This window comes from Lepus europaeus, chromosome 10 (assembly GCF_033115175.1).
Source record: "Lepus europaeus isolate LE1 chromosome 10, mLepTim1.pri, whole genome shotgun sequence".
Taxonomy (NCBI): Eukaryota; Metazoa; Chordata; class Mammalia; order Lagomorpha; family Leporidae; genus Lepus; species Lepus europaeus.
In genome coordinates this window covers 71,264,187-71,279,264 of record NC_084836.1, presented here as the reverse complement: position 1 = coordinate 71,279,264, position 15,078 = coordinate 71,264,187, and positions in this window count along the sequence as shown.

The following is a 15,078-nucleotide window of genomic DNA, read 5'->3' as shown; positions in this document are numbered from 1 at the left end:
AAGACCTTGCTCTCTGTCTCTCTCTCTCTCACTGTCTAACTCTGCCTGTCAAAAAAATAAAATAAGAAATTGAGAGACAGGGAGAGGGAGAGGTTGGGAGAGAAAGCAAGAGCGCATGAGTTCCGTCCGCTGTTCTAGTCCCCAAATGCCCACAACAGTGGGGAGCTGGAAACTCAAGCTGGATCTCCTTTGAGGATCACAGGTACCCAAGTACTTGAACCCTCACACCTGCTGCCTCCCAGGAACTTAAATCAGGAGAAGAGCCAGAACTTGAACCCAGGCTCCGTGACATGGGATGTGGGCATCTTTTTATTTTTTCCTTTTTCAAAGATTTATTTATTTACTTGAAAGGCAGAGTTACAGAGAGCGGGAGAGAGAGAGAGAGAGAGAGAATCTTCCATTTGCTAGTTCACTCCCCAGTGACCACAACAGCCAGGGCTGGGTCAGGCTGAAGCCAGGAGCCAGGAACTCCATCCAGTCCAGGTCTCCTAAGCAGTTGGGGGCCATCATCCACTGCTTTCTTAGGCATATTAGTAGGGAGTTGGCTCAGAAGTGGAGCAGCCAGGACTTGAACCGGTGCTTATATGGGATACCTGTGACTCAGGCAACCACTTAATCTGCTGTACCACCATGCTGGCCCCCAGATGTTGGTTGGCACCTTGCTAGGCTAAATGCCTACCGGTTAAATACTATCTTTTTTTTTTTAAACTTTTATTTAATGAGTATAAATTTCCAAAGTACAGTTTATGGATTACAATGGCTTCCCCCCCCATAACTTCCCTCCCACCCACAACCCTGCCCTTTCCCTCTCCCATTCCATTCACATCAAGATTCATTTTCAATTCTTTTTATATACAGAAGATCAATTTAGTATATATTAAGTAAAGATTTCAACAGTTTGCACCCACACTAAATACTATCTTTTTAACTGTAGGGTGCAGGGTCCTGGGTTCATCTCTCTGTGCTGCTCATCCTTGGAATCTGAGTACTGTGTGGGACAGCCCAGACCTGCAGGGATGGAGCTGCCTTGGCTGAAGCGAGGGGGAAATGCCACAGCCAGGAATGCAGGGTAGGGGAGAAGTTTCTAGAAGGCAGGAAACAAGATAAAAAACATAAAAAGGATAAAAGACCCAGAGGATACAATTCCGAACCAAGCTATGCTCTTCAGATATCAGTGCTTAGGGATGGGAGGGGCAGTGATGGGAGGTGGGTGGGATAAATCCGGGAATTTTCAGCAGAAGGTAGGAATGTGGGGGAGGGGAAGGGGCCCTACTCCCACATCCACCAAGAACCAAAAGATCAGGAAGGTGCCAGTGTGGGAACTGTGTTTATTTTTTCCGAAGTCTAAAAATACAATGAAAAGAAAATACACATACACACCAACCTAGCCAGAAATGGGGGAAAGTGGTCACAGCAACAGCTAATGCAAGACAGGAATTTCAGGAACTGGAACCTGAACTTGGAAATTCCAGCCTCTGACGTGGCTCTCGCCAAAGCACCAACTTCCGATCCAGGTTTGGAGCACTTTCCAGCAGCCTGGGCAGGGCAGGAAAGGACGCAGGTGGATGCCAAGGGCAGTCCCCCAACCTGTTGGCTCCAAGGCAGCAGTGGGGGAGGGGGCTCTCCCTGCAGCCACCTCTCAGAGCAGTTAACAGCAGCAACAGGCAACAACAACACTCTTTCCCAAGTGCTCTCAGATGCCAACCATTCTGCGAAGTGGTGTTATACCCATTTCACAGATGAGGATAGGGAGGGCTGGAGAGGTGCAGGAATCTGCCTAAGGTCTCCCAGCCAGCAAACAGCAGTGCTTTGGAGCCTGAGATCACAGATGGCTTCTGAGGCAATGCTGAACTTAATGACCTTGTGCAACACACCTCCCCTTCAAGTTCAACGTAACCACACTGCACAGTGAAGTTGGAGGCAGGCCCAAAGTTGGGCTATCTCCTGCCCTTAGCCCCAGGCCTGTAGTCCAGAAAGGAAAGGTGGGAGTGGCTCAGGATGGAAACATCCTGGTCCTCAGACCTGGCGTTGCTGTGGCTGGTTTGAGAGGTCTGGGGCAGGCAGCCCACTCAGGTGTGAGGTGGGCTGGGGGGTGTCAGGGGTGGCCTGGGAAAGCCACAATGGACACGGAACCGTGGTCAGGGTACCCTTCCTGGCCCGGTTGAGATTTGGACGGGCCCAGCCCAGAAGATCTGAAGGCCTCCTCCCTTAATGAAATGCCCAGAGTTGCTATGGAAACCAGAACTTCCAAATCCTGGCCCAAAAACGGGGAGAGAGGCGCTGTCTCCAGCCCAGCCAAGTGCAGCTTCGGGCCTCTGCTGGGGACGGGAATGGGGCCAGAGCGGGAGGAAAATACGGGTGCCAGCCAAACGGCTCAGACCCTCAGCTCCCTGGCACCGTGGGAAGGGGCCTCTCAGGATCCAGGAGTCTGAGACAGGCGCAGCCCCCCGCACCCCCCTCGGAGAGAAGCTGGGTATTGCCCAGAATTGAACACCTTCTTTGTTCCCAGAGGAAAAAGCCAGCCAAATAGGCAAACAAAGAGAAAAGGCCAGAGTTCAGACGGCTAAGCGATAAGGCCTGGGACTGCCGGGAGCAGAGCGACCGACCTGAGCCGAGGGGGGTGGGGGAGGCGGAGGAGGAGAAGGTGGGGGGCGGAGGAGGAGGAAGGCAGGACGGGGCAGCCAGCTGCTGCAGACACCGCCAACCTGCCCCCTCGCCTCTGCCGCTGCTCGGGCGCCCCCTTTTGGTCTCCACGAGGGAGCTGCTGTTTAGGGAATGCCAGCTCTCCCACAAGCTCTCGGATCTTGTCAACATTGACCGGAAAGACTCCTATTTGGAAAACATTACAGGGCTGTGCATTTGGAGCAATGGCTTAAGCCCCCCCCCCCCCCGTATCACCATTCAGCTCCCTGCTAATTAATGCGCATTAGGGAAGCAGCAGATGATGGGCCTGCCACACTTATGGGAGGCCAGGATGGAGTGCCAAGCTCCTGGCTTCTAGCTGGCCCACCCTTGGTTGTCAGGCATTTGGGGAGTGAACTAGTGGATGGAACATTCTCTCTCTCTCTCTCTCTTTCTCTCTCTCTCAAATACAATGAAAACAATTTAAATTTACATTTGAAAATGTAAATAGAAAAAATCGTAATGCCCATGTTCAGAGAGCATCAAGTGCCAGGCCATATGGTGCTGTTGCTACAACTTGGTGAGATAAAAATTATGATGCTCTTTTGCTAAAGAGAAGAATCTGAGGGTGAGTAGGGAAAGCAGGCAAGGGCCCAAGCCAGTAACTGACAGAGTTGGATTTAGCCCAGGTTCTTCTGACTTGCCCTCCTTTTCGTACTTTTGCCTCAAAAACTCTTGGAAATTTTTCTTTTTAAAAAGATTTATTTATTTATTTGAAAGGCAGAGTTACAGAGAGGTAGAAGTAGAGCAAGAGAGAGGTCTTCCATCCACTGGTTCACTCTCCAAATGATCACAATGGCTGGAACTGCGCTGATCCAAAGCCAGCAGCCAGGAGCTTCTTATAGGTCTCCCATGCAGGTGCAGGGGCCCAAGGGCTTGTGCCATCTTCTACTGCTTTCCCAGGCCATAGCAGAGAGCTGGATTGGAAGTGGAGCAGCTGGGACTCGAACTGGCACCCATATGGGATGCTGGCACTGTAGGTGGCAGCTTAACTCGCTACGCCACAGTGCCAACCCTGGAGACTTCTCTGAGCAGGCCCAGCCTGTCCTCATCCCTTCATTTTCCTGCTCTGTGTTACCTAAATACATCTCCAGGGCCAGTTCCAAATTTGGAAGCTTGCTATTTCAAGGGTTCCTATAGAACTTGATTGTTTGGAATCCAAATGCATCTTTTTCTTGGAGAAAAATGTTAAGTGGGTCTAGAAATGCCACTTGACCCAGAATGTGGCTGACAGTGGTACAGCTCATCTGGTCAGGATGAGCCTGGGCCCAACTGTCACTAATAAGACCATTTCCTAGAAAAAATGTACCTGTGGGGTTGGCACTGTAGCGTAGCTGGTAAAGTCGCCACCTGCAGTGCCGGCATCCCATATGGCATCAGTTGGAGATCCGGATACCCTACTTCCAAACCAGCTCTTTGCTGTGGCCTGGGAAAGCAGTAGAAGATGGCCCAAGTCTTTGGGCTCCTGCACCCACATGGGAGACCCAGAAGAAGCTCCTGGCTCCTTGCTTTGGATCAGCCCAGCTCCGGCTATTGCAGCCATCTGGGGAGTGAACCAGCGGATCAAAGACTTCCTCTCTCTCTTTCTCTCCCTCCCTCCACCTCTCTGTAACTCTGCCTTTCAAATAAATAAATAAATCTTTAAAAAAAAAGAAAGAAAAGAAAAATGCCCGTGTTTACATGTTAGGAGAGAAACACAGCTTTCTTTTCTTTTAAGATTTATTTAGTTATTTGATAGAGTTATAGAAAGATAGAAGGGGAGAGAGAGAGAGAGGTTTCCCATCCGCTGGTTCACCTGCTTTCCCAGGTACATTAGCAGGGAGCTGGATCAGAAGCGGAGCAGCCGGTACTCAAACAGGCTCCCGTATTAGATGCCGGTGCTACAGGCAGAGGATTAACCTACTGCATCACAACATGGGCCCCAAAGCTTTTTTTTTTTTTTTTTTTTTGCTTTCTCCTCCCACATATGGCTGGATCTGTATTCCAGTTACTAGAGTGCCAAGGAGACTGACGATGTCATAAATATGGGTGCTGACCAAAGGCAGTGATTTTTAAAAGAAAAGTCTGGTGCACTGTCATCTCTAAGTCCTTGTTTGGCCCTCTGGAGATACATTTTTTATTTGTTTGTTTTAAATTAATTAATTTATTTGAAAGGCAGAGTTACAGGGAGAGGGAGAAACAGAGACAGAGACAAAGAGAGAGATCTTCCAACTGCTGGTTCACTCCCCAGATGGCTGCAATGGTCTGGGTTGGCCAAGCCAAAGCCAGGAACATGCAGCTCCCTCTGGATCTCCCATGTGGGTGGCAGGGGCCCAGATACTTGGGGCCATCTTTGCTGCAGGGGGTTGGTTGGCTCAGAAGTGGAGCAACTGGGACTCAGCACCCATATGGGATTCCAGCATTGCAGGCGCTGGCTTGGCCTGCTGCGTTGCACACTGGCCCGTGGAGCTGCGTTTTTGAACGGTTGGAGACAGCTTCACACTCACCCCTCCACCCACAAGCTTTCTCTGTGCCATCTAAGCAGTTCCTGCAGAGGTGGGCGTTAGGTGCTGGGGACAGCGCTACTGTCCATTTTAGCTTCTTGCTTGTGTTCACTCTGGGAAGCAGCAGTGATGGCTCAACTGACTGAGTCCCTGCCACCCAAGTGGGAGACCTGGACAGAGTTCTCTTTGGCGCCAGGCCAGCCCTGCTGTTGGGGGCCTTTGGGGAATGTTCCAGCACATGGAAGTGCTGTGTGAGTATAGGGGTTTGTGTGTGTGCACCTGCATTCACGCTTTTCTTGGTGAAGTAGTGAGCTCCCTGTTGCTGGTAGTAAGCAAGAAGAAGGAAGATGACTGCCTACTGCTCATGTGGTCGAGGGAAAGAACTATGGACCAGCAGAACTCTGAGACATTTGTACCAATTTGGCCAAATGTTATAGCGTATCTCCGTGTGCCCAGCACTATGCAGGGAGCAAGGTTCACAGCAGAGAACAAGATGGGGTCCTTGCCCTCCCGAGTGTATGGTGAGGATTACACATTAAATGAATAAGCACAACTAAATAGTTGACTGCAAATTATAATACAGGTTATAAAAGAAAATGGTAGGGCATGCTATGAGGGAGTCGCAGAAGGAATCTAATAAAGGGATGGAGCCTAAAAGGCATCCCCAAAGAACTGGCAGTGATTACAGAGTGCATGGAGGTCAGTGGGGGAAAGGCAGGGTGTGTATAGTGTGTTGTTGGGGGGGGGGGGATGTTTCAGGACAGAGGCAACAGCAGGTAAGACAGACCTAGGGAGGGAAAGAATTGTGTGACGGGGCAACTGTGAGTGAGGGAAGAAAAGCAAGCTGGGGGGTGGGCACTGTGGTGTAGCAGATAAAGCCGTCGCCTGCAGTGCGGGCATCCCACATGGACACCAGTTCAAGTCCTAGCTGCTCCACTTCTGATCCAGCTCTCTGCTATGGCCTGGGAAAGTAGTAGAAGATGGCCGAAGTCCTTGGACCCCTGCACCCGAGTGGGAGACCCAGAGGAAGCTCCTGCCTGGCTCCTGGCTTTGGATCTGCACAGCTCCGGGCATTGCGGCCAACTGGGGAGTGAACCAGCTGATAGAAAATCTCTCTCTCTCTCTCTCTGCTCCTCCTTCTCTTTGTGTGTAATTCTGACTTTCAAATAAATAAACAAATCTTTAAAAAGAAAGAAAAGTAAGCCGGATGATGCTGATAAAGGAGCTTGGGCTAGCTCAAATAATTGGGTTCTTGTCATCTACCTGGTTTCAAGCTCTGGGGCTCTGGCTGTTGCAGGCATTTGGATGCAAGATCTCTATCTAACTGTCTCTCTCTCTCCCTGCCTTTCAAATACATAAATTGAAAGAAAATTTTAAAAAAGATATAGGCAGAGCTGAATTTACCCTGAGATCAGCTTTTCCTAATGGGAGGCTACAGCAGGTGGGCGCATGCTGCCCTTTCCCCTCCAGCTGTGGTCAGAGGCAGAGGGTATCTGAATATACAGTGAAGGTACCACTGATCCACAGCTCCCCAACCCTATCTTGGGCCCCTCCCGCCAGCTCCATTCTACCCTGCCCTCATCCCCAGCGTGGAACCTGCACTTTCACATGACAACCACGAGCTTTCTTCTATGTGTCCTTAAGGGAGCCCAGTGCCCATATGGATGCTGGCGCTGCAGGCCCTGGCTTTACCTACTACACCACAGTGCCAGCCCCTGCTCTGCTGTGGTTTTAGCAGTGTTATTTTTTTAAAAAGATTTTTATTAATTTATTTGACAGATAGAATTACATGTAGTGAGAAAGAAACAGAGAAAGGTCTTCCATCCACTGGTTCAATCCCCAAATGGCCAAAATGGCTACAGGTGGGTTGATCCGAAGCCAGGAGCCAGGATCTTCTTAAGGTCTCCCATGTGGGTGCTGGGGCGCAAGGACTTGGGCCATCTTCCACTGCTTTCCAGGCCATAGCAGAGAGCTAGATCGGAAATGGAGCAGCGGGGACTCAAACCTGCACCAATATGGGATGCCGGCACTGAAGGCAGAGGATTAACTGACTGCTCCACAGCGCCGGCCCTCTCCTGTGTTTTAAGCATCTCTTTACCTGCCTATGCCTGCCACCAGCCTGTTAAGCTCCTCTGGGAGCCCCAGCGCCCAGCACCAAAGACTGGCCCATGGGAGAGCAGGAAGTTCAAGCCTTGGGGCCAGTGGGTGATCTTGCCCCTGCAAATCATGCAAAAAATGTTTGGGGGTTGCTAGTGCTTCTTTCTGGGTGCGAGTCTGAATTTTTTCCCATAATCTCAAAGGATAGGTGACACCCCTCCCCTGCTCGGGGAAAAGCTTGTGGACCACTGTGTAGACATCCCATACACTCTTGTTTCTGATTGGGTGCAGCCATCCGTGACTGTGGTAGTTGGTATCCCACAGTTAGTGAGTTTATGATTATGGCTCCTCTTCAGGGTTAGGATGCTTTTAATGTTTTCCTTGGGTCAAGAAAACCCTCAGAAGAAGCTTTTGCTTGGGCGGGGCCGCTGGCTTCAGCCCCTAACCCTGTGCCCCCCCCCCCCCCAGCTTGAGATCCAGGCTTCCGCGGCTCCCAGCTTCTGCCCGAAGCCATCTTCTGGCCTGAAATCCACCTCGGGCGCCTGGCAGCTGAAAATATTCTTGGTGAAAGCAGGTAGGGAGGGCTGGGGCGGCCGCGGAAAACAAGGGGGGTGGCGGGGTACAGAGGGACGCTTTTCCCGAGGGCGACTCTGCCCCCTGCTGGCTGCCCCTCGCGCCTCAGCACCAGCGGCGGAGCCCCTGGTGGTTCGCAGTCGGAGGGCGGGGCGCAGCCGCCCGGCGTCCGCAGTGGACCGGCCTCCCCGTCCCGGTCAGGCCTGGACTTCCACTCCCAGATTAGGAGCTCAGGGGCTAAAGGGGGACGCGGAGGGGTGGAGGTCCCTCTGGGGCTCCCGGGAGGCCAGGCTTTTTCAGACTGGCTTTTCCATCGATCTCTTTTCTCGAGGTCCGCTGCTGGATCCCCAGCCGGTTCTCAGCATCGCCTACACTCGGCGTGTGGCGCGCCAGCCTCCTCACATCACCATGACAACGGGGGACCTCTGCATCCATCGCCACGTTGAGAAGAGAGAGGTACCGGAGAGGTGAAAGGGAAACGCTCATGGCGAGAAGCCGGGGTGGCAGGGAATCGCTCGGCTTCCTCACCAGGACTCAAGACGGAGTCCTCCGAACTGACCGGCCCCTCCCCATGGGGCGTTGTCCAGGGGCTGTATACCCTGGAGTGAATCGCTTAACCCCCGCTAGGCATCACTTTTTTCGCCTGTGAGATAAAAATAATAGTAGCACCCACTTCACGGGGTTAGTGTAAGAATCCAATGAGGTAATGCATACGCAGCACTTCAAAGAGCCAGCGCTCAAAAATGCGGTTGTTGGGGCCCACGATGGGCGTAGCAGATGCAACCCCTACCTGGGACACCCGCATCCCGCGTTGGAGTGACTGGTTCGAGTTCCGGTCACCCCGCCCTCGATCCAGCTTCCTAGTAATGTACATACTGGAGAGGCAGCAGATAATGGCCCAAGTGCTTGGGTTCCTGCCTCCCGCGCAGGGGGGCTGGAGTTTCAGGGGTCTGCAGAGTCCAGAGCTCAGTGTCCCCATTCACTCCTCTTTTCTGTGTGTCCCTGTACCCAACACAATGCCACAGGCAGCACCTCATCAGTGAAACTGAGTCCTGCAGCAACAGTGGCAGAGGAGAGCTTATCCCCTACTGTGGTCATTTGATTTGACCATAATGGAAGCAAAAACAAACAAACAAAAAAACTTGTAATTGAATGACTCTGTGATTCCTGCAAAATGGAATTCAGTGATAATGGTGTGGGGCTTCTTTATGGAGTAGTGAAAATATTCTAAAATGGACTGCATGCAGTGATGCTTGGCCAATGCTATGAATATACCAAAGCCCACTGCGCTGTGCATTTTAAATGTGAATTGTGTTTCGATAAAGCTGTAACTTAAAAATAATCGTCACAAGCCAGGTTCCGGGTCCAGAGGTGGCACCAGTGAAATTCTACCACACTTTCAAATAAGAAATAATGCCAAGTTGTCACAAATTCTCCCAAATAATAGAAACAAAGACTGCTCCCTTCCACTCATTTTTAGGGCAAGTGCAGTTTTGATAGCAAAACCTGATAAAACATTACATAAATAGAAGATTACACTCCTGGTTACAGACACAAAAACTAAACAATATGTAAGCCAACGGTACCTATCCATTTATGGAAAGGATAATATAGCATAACACCTTTACCTCATTCCCAAAATGGAAAGTTATTTTAACATTTGAAAATTAGTGTAATTTACTGTATTAACCAAACACGTGAGAAAAATCCCAATTATTTTGTTCATGTAAATGGACTCTTGGTTATGATGAAGGGGCACTACAGAGCAATAGATACAGAAAGGTGTTGGATTAAATCCAATGTTGATTCATTGTGCCTGCTGATTGATTTTCCTAGTAAATCAAGGAGTGAAAGCTTTTTTATTTCAATAAAAAGTAACTTTGAAATTCCTGTGAGCAAACATGATGCTTAACGGAGAAAGGTTGAAACATTTGAATCAAATCGCCCCCAACCATTTGCCCAGCCCTACTGACACTGTTTAATATTAGGACCTGAATGTCCTAACCAGCATAGGAAAGCAAGACAAAGGAATACAAGATTTGAGGAAAAGCAAAAACAAACTTGCTATTATTTACAGATGATACAATTGTGATATAGAAAATCTAGAGAAATCAGGCCGGCGCCGTGGCTTAACAGGATAATCCTCCGCCTTGCAGCGCCGGCACACCGGGTTCTAGTCCCAGTCAGGGCGCCGGATTCTATCCCGGTTGCCCCTCTTCCAGGCCAGCTCTCTGCTATGGCCCGGGAAGGCAGTGGAGGATGGCCCAAGTCCTTGGGTCCTGCACCCGCATGGGAGACCTGGCTCCTGGCTTCGGATCAGCGCGATGAGCTGGCCGCAGCAGCCATTGGAGGGTGAACCAACTGCAAAAAGGAAGACCTTTCTCTCTGTCTCTCTCTCACTATCCACTCTGCCTGTCCAAAAAAAAAAAAAAAAGAAAGAAAGAAAGAAAAAAAAGAAAATCTAGAGAAATCTATAAATAGGGTGCAAGAATTACTAAGTGGAATGGGGGTTAAGCAGCTTCGTCTGAAACCAGCAACCCAAATGGGAGCAACCAGTTCAAGTCCTGGCTGTTCCACTTCTAATCCAGCTCCCCGCTAATGTGCCTGGGAAAGCAGCAGAAAGTGGCCCAAATACACCCCTACATGGGAGACCTGGATGGAGTTCCAGGCTCCTAGCTTAGGCCTGGCCCAGCCCCAGCCATTGCAGCCATTTGGGAGATGAACCAGCAGATGGAAGATCTTTCTCTGTCTCTCTGTCTCTCTCTGTTACTCTGCCTTTCAAAACAGGTCAATTAGTTTTTTTAGGAAGAGGTAATAAGTAAGTTTAGGGGTATTGCTTAAGACAAGATTAACTTTCAAAAAGTCAATTTTGTTCTTGTATGTCAGCAACAAACAAACAAAAAAAAACATTTGAAAAGATGGTATTTTCTGGACTGGCACTGTGGTGTAGCCAGTAAAGCTGCCACCTGTGATGCCAGCATCCCTTATGTGCTCCAGTTCGAGTCATGGCTGCTCCACTTCCAATCCCTCTCTCTGCTATGCCTTGGGAAAGTAGTAGAAGATGGCCCAAGTGCTTGGGAACCTGCACCCACATAGGAGATCCAGAATAAGCTCCTGGCTCCTGGCTTCAGATCAGCCCAGCTCTGGCCATTGTAGCCATTTGGGGAGTGAACCAACAGATAGAAGATCTCTCTCTCTGTCTCTCTATTTATGCCTCTCTGTAACCCTGCCTTTCAAATAAATAAATAAATCTTTAAAAAGAAAAAATGACATTTTCATTGGAATAAAATACCAAATATCTAATAATAATTCTAACAAAATATGTTTACACTTGTGGATGAAAACATACAATTTTAAGAGAAATCAAAGAAAAACATAAATAAGTAGAATAGTGTGTTCGTGAATTAGAAGACTTGTTCTTACAAAGATGATAATTCTCTCCAAACTTATCTAGAGATTTGGTGCAATTCCCACAAAATCCCTGCAGCCTGAACACTGACAGCTGATTCATGAATTTATATAGAAATCCAAAAGGCCAAGAATAACCAAGACTCCCTTCAAGAAGAACACAATGTAAGTTCTTTGTTTAGCACATACCAACACTTTATAACAAATCTATGATAATTGACACAGAGCAGTATTGGTACAGGAGAGACAGATTGGTCATCGGAATAGAAAAAAGCACCCAACACAGACCCAGGCCTGCATGGCAGTGAGGAAATATCCCCAAGGCATGTATAAAATTGGCCTAAGGGTCAAGAGACTGGTTAATGTATCTGCATTCCACATCAACTGCCTACGTTCAATACTCGGTTCCTGTTCAAGATCCTGCTTCATGTGACTCCAGCTTCCTGCCAGCACAGACTCTGGGAGGTAGCAGTGATGGCTCAAGTAGATATGTTCCTGCCACTCAGATGAGAATTGAGTTCCTGGCTCCTGGATTCAGCCTGGTCCAGCCCCTGGCCACTGGGGCCATTTCAGGGAGTGAACTAGGAGGTGGGAGTTCTCTGTCTATCCATCTGTCTGTCTCTGCCTGTCTCTGTCTCTCAAATGAATGAATAAATAAGTACATTTTTAAAAACCAACTGCAGGGGGCTGGTGCTGTGACGTAGTAGGTAAAGCTGCCACCTGCAGTGCCGGCATCCCATATGGGCACCAGTTCGAGTCCCGGCTGCTCCAGTTCCAATTCAGCTCTCTGCTATGGCCTGAGAAAGCAGTGGAAGATGGCCCAAATTCTTGGGTCTCAGCACCCACATGAGAGAAGCTCCAGGCTCCTGGCTTCAAATCAGCCCAGTTCCAGCTGTTGCCATCTGGGGAATGAACCAGTAGATGGAAGACCTCTCTCTCTCTCTCTGCCTCTGCCTCTCTGTAACTCTGCCTTTCAAATAAATATTTTTTTTTTTTTTTTGTACAGGCAGAGTGGCTAGTGAGAGGGAGAGGCAGAGAGAAAGGTCTTCCTTTTGCCATTGGTTCACCCTCCAATGGCCGCCGCGGCTGGCGCACCGCGCTGTTCCGAAGGCAGGAGCCAGGTGCTTCTCCTGGTCTCCCATGGGGTGCAGGGCCCAAGCACTTGGGCCATCCTCCACTGCACTCCTGGGCCACAGCAGAGAGCTGGCCTGGAAGAGTGGCAACCGGGACAGAATCCGGCGCCCCAACCGGGACTAGAACCCGGTGTGCCGGCGCCACTAGGTGGAGGATTAGCCTGTTGAGCCACGGCGCCAGCCTAATAAATAAATTTAAAAAAAAAATCATCTTCAGGAGTGGCGTTGTGGCACAGCGGGTTAAGCTGCCTTCTGTGTCGTCGTCACATCTCGTATGAGCATGGATTCCAGTCTTGGTTGCTCTGCTTTCCATCCAGATCTCTGCTAATGCATCAGGAAAATAGGCTCCAAACTTATTTTCTCAAGGTTTTCTTTAAATAGTTTTTCCTTTTACATTTGTATCTAATTCACCTGGTTTATTTTTAAAAAACATTTATTCATTTATTTGAAAGACTGAGAGAGAGAGAGAGAGAGAGAGAGAGAGAGATCTTCCATTTGCTAGTGCACTCCCCAAATAGCTGCAATGGTCAGAGCTGGATCAGGCAGAACCAGTGGCCTAGAACTCCAGCTGGGTCTCCCTTGTGGGTGCAGAGGTCCAAGCACTTGGGCCATCTTCAGCTGCTACCCCAGGTGCATTAGCGGGGAGCTGAATTGGAAGTGGAACAGCTGGGGCTTGAACCGTTGCTCTTATGGGGTACCAGTGTCCCGGGTGGTGGCTTAACCAGATGTGTGACAATGAGGACCCCAGAAGACTTCCTAAACAGTGCACAAAACAAATAGCAAGTCTACAAAAAGATTACTTTACATTTCTAAGATATTTTGTTAGTCCAAACAAAGAGAGACTCAGATGGAATTTCAGGTTCCTGGCTTCAACTTGACCTAGTCCTGGCTGTTGCAGACTTTTGGAAGTGAATCAGCAGATGGAAGCCCCCCCCCCCATCTCTATCTCCCTCTCTTTCCCCCGTCACTCTGCTTTTCAAGTAGATGAAAATAAAGATAAAAATAAATAAAGGGCATACAATCTGATATAAAAACAGACAAAAAACGCGAAGAGATATACACGAAAGAGGATGTGCAAATGGCAAATAAACAAGGGAAAGAACAAGTCCGGATTTGTCTTCCCTGTGCACAATGCTTCTGCCAAAACTGCCACCCATGGACTCATGGCTTCCTCATCCACCCTCACGGTATTCCACGCAACATTGCTGTTGATCAAGGAACTCGCTGTGCGGCAAGTTAAGTGTGACCGTGGGCCCGTGCCTGCAGAATTCATTGGTCTGACTATGTTCTTCATTAGGCTGAAGTAGATGGCGTGATAAAACAGCAGGATGATATTTTTTTTTTTTTGAAGATTTATTTATTTATTTGAAAGTCAGAGTTACACATATAGGCCGGCGCCGTGGCTTAACAGGCTAATCCTTCGCCTTACGGCGCCGGCACACAGGGTTCTAGTCCCAGTTGGGGTGCCAGATTCTGTCCCGGTTGCCCCTCTTCCAGGCCAGCTCTCTGCTATGGCCCTGGAAGGCAGTGGAGGATGGCCCAGGTCCTTGGGCCCTGCACCCCATGGGAGACCAGGAGAAGCACCTGGCTCCTGGCTTCGGATCAGCACGATGCGCTGTCCGCAGCGGCCATTGGAGGCTGAACCAACGGCAAAAAAAAAAAAAAGGAAGACCTTTCTCTCTGTCTCTCTCACTATCCACTCTGCCTGTGGGGGGGAAAAAAAAGAGTTACACATAGAGAGAAGGAGAAGCAGAGAGAGAGAGAGAGAGAGAGAGAGAGAGAGAGGTCTTCCATCTGCTGGTTCACTCCCCAATTGGCTGCAACAGCTGGAGCTGCGCCAATCCGAAGTCAGGAGCCGGGAGCTTCTTCTGGGTCTCCCATGTGGGTGCAGGGGTCCAAAGACTTGGGCCATCCTCTACTGCTTTCCCAGGCCATAGCAGAGAGCTGGATAGGAAGTGGAGCAGCTGGGACTTGAACTGGTGCCCATATGGGATGCCAGCACCACAGGCGGCAGCTTTACCAGTTACGCCACAGCACTGGCCCCAGGCTGATCTTTTAAAGCCCCAAGTAACAATGCCAGCACCATGGGCAGGGTCTTTCAGAAGGTGCTCTGACTCAGGGCTATTCCTCCCACAGCCAGGATCCAGGAATCAAGCAGGTAGAATGGAAGTGACACTGCTCCCATTATGTTGAGAACAATCTCCCAGGCTTGTTGCAAGTGTTGCTACAGAATCCCCAAAGCTGGGTCCACTTGCCCAATGCACAGATAAACCTTGAGCTAAGGCAGACGGATGAGACACACTAGGTGCCCCTTTTGAATTATAGGGACTTGATCTCAATTATCGCTAGTGATCCACCAGTAAATTTATGTTTGCTGTTCCCCAGTCTCATGCCCTGCTGGCGTCAAAGTCTTAATTCCAAGGAGTGAAATACTTCCAGTAGGAGGCGCAGCAATGACTGCACTGAACTGGAAGCTGAGCCTGACACAGGGCCCCTTTAGACTCCTAATGTCTCTGCATCAACAGCCAAATAAAGGAATGATTGTGCTGGTCAGTGTGGGTGATCCTGACTAGCAAAGAGAGCTGAGCGGGGCCTGCACTGTGGCATAGCAGGTAAAGCCACCACCTGCAGTGCCCGCATCCCATATGGGCGCCAGTTCTAGTCCCGGCTGCTCCACTTCCGATCTAGCTCTCTGCCATGGC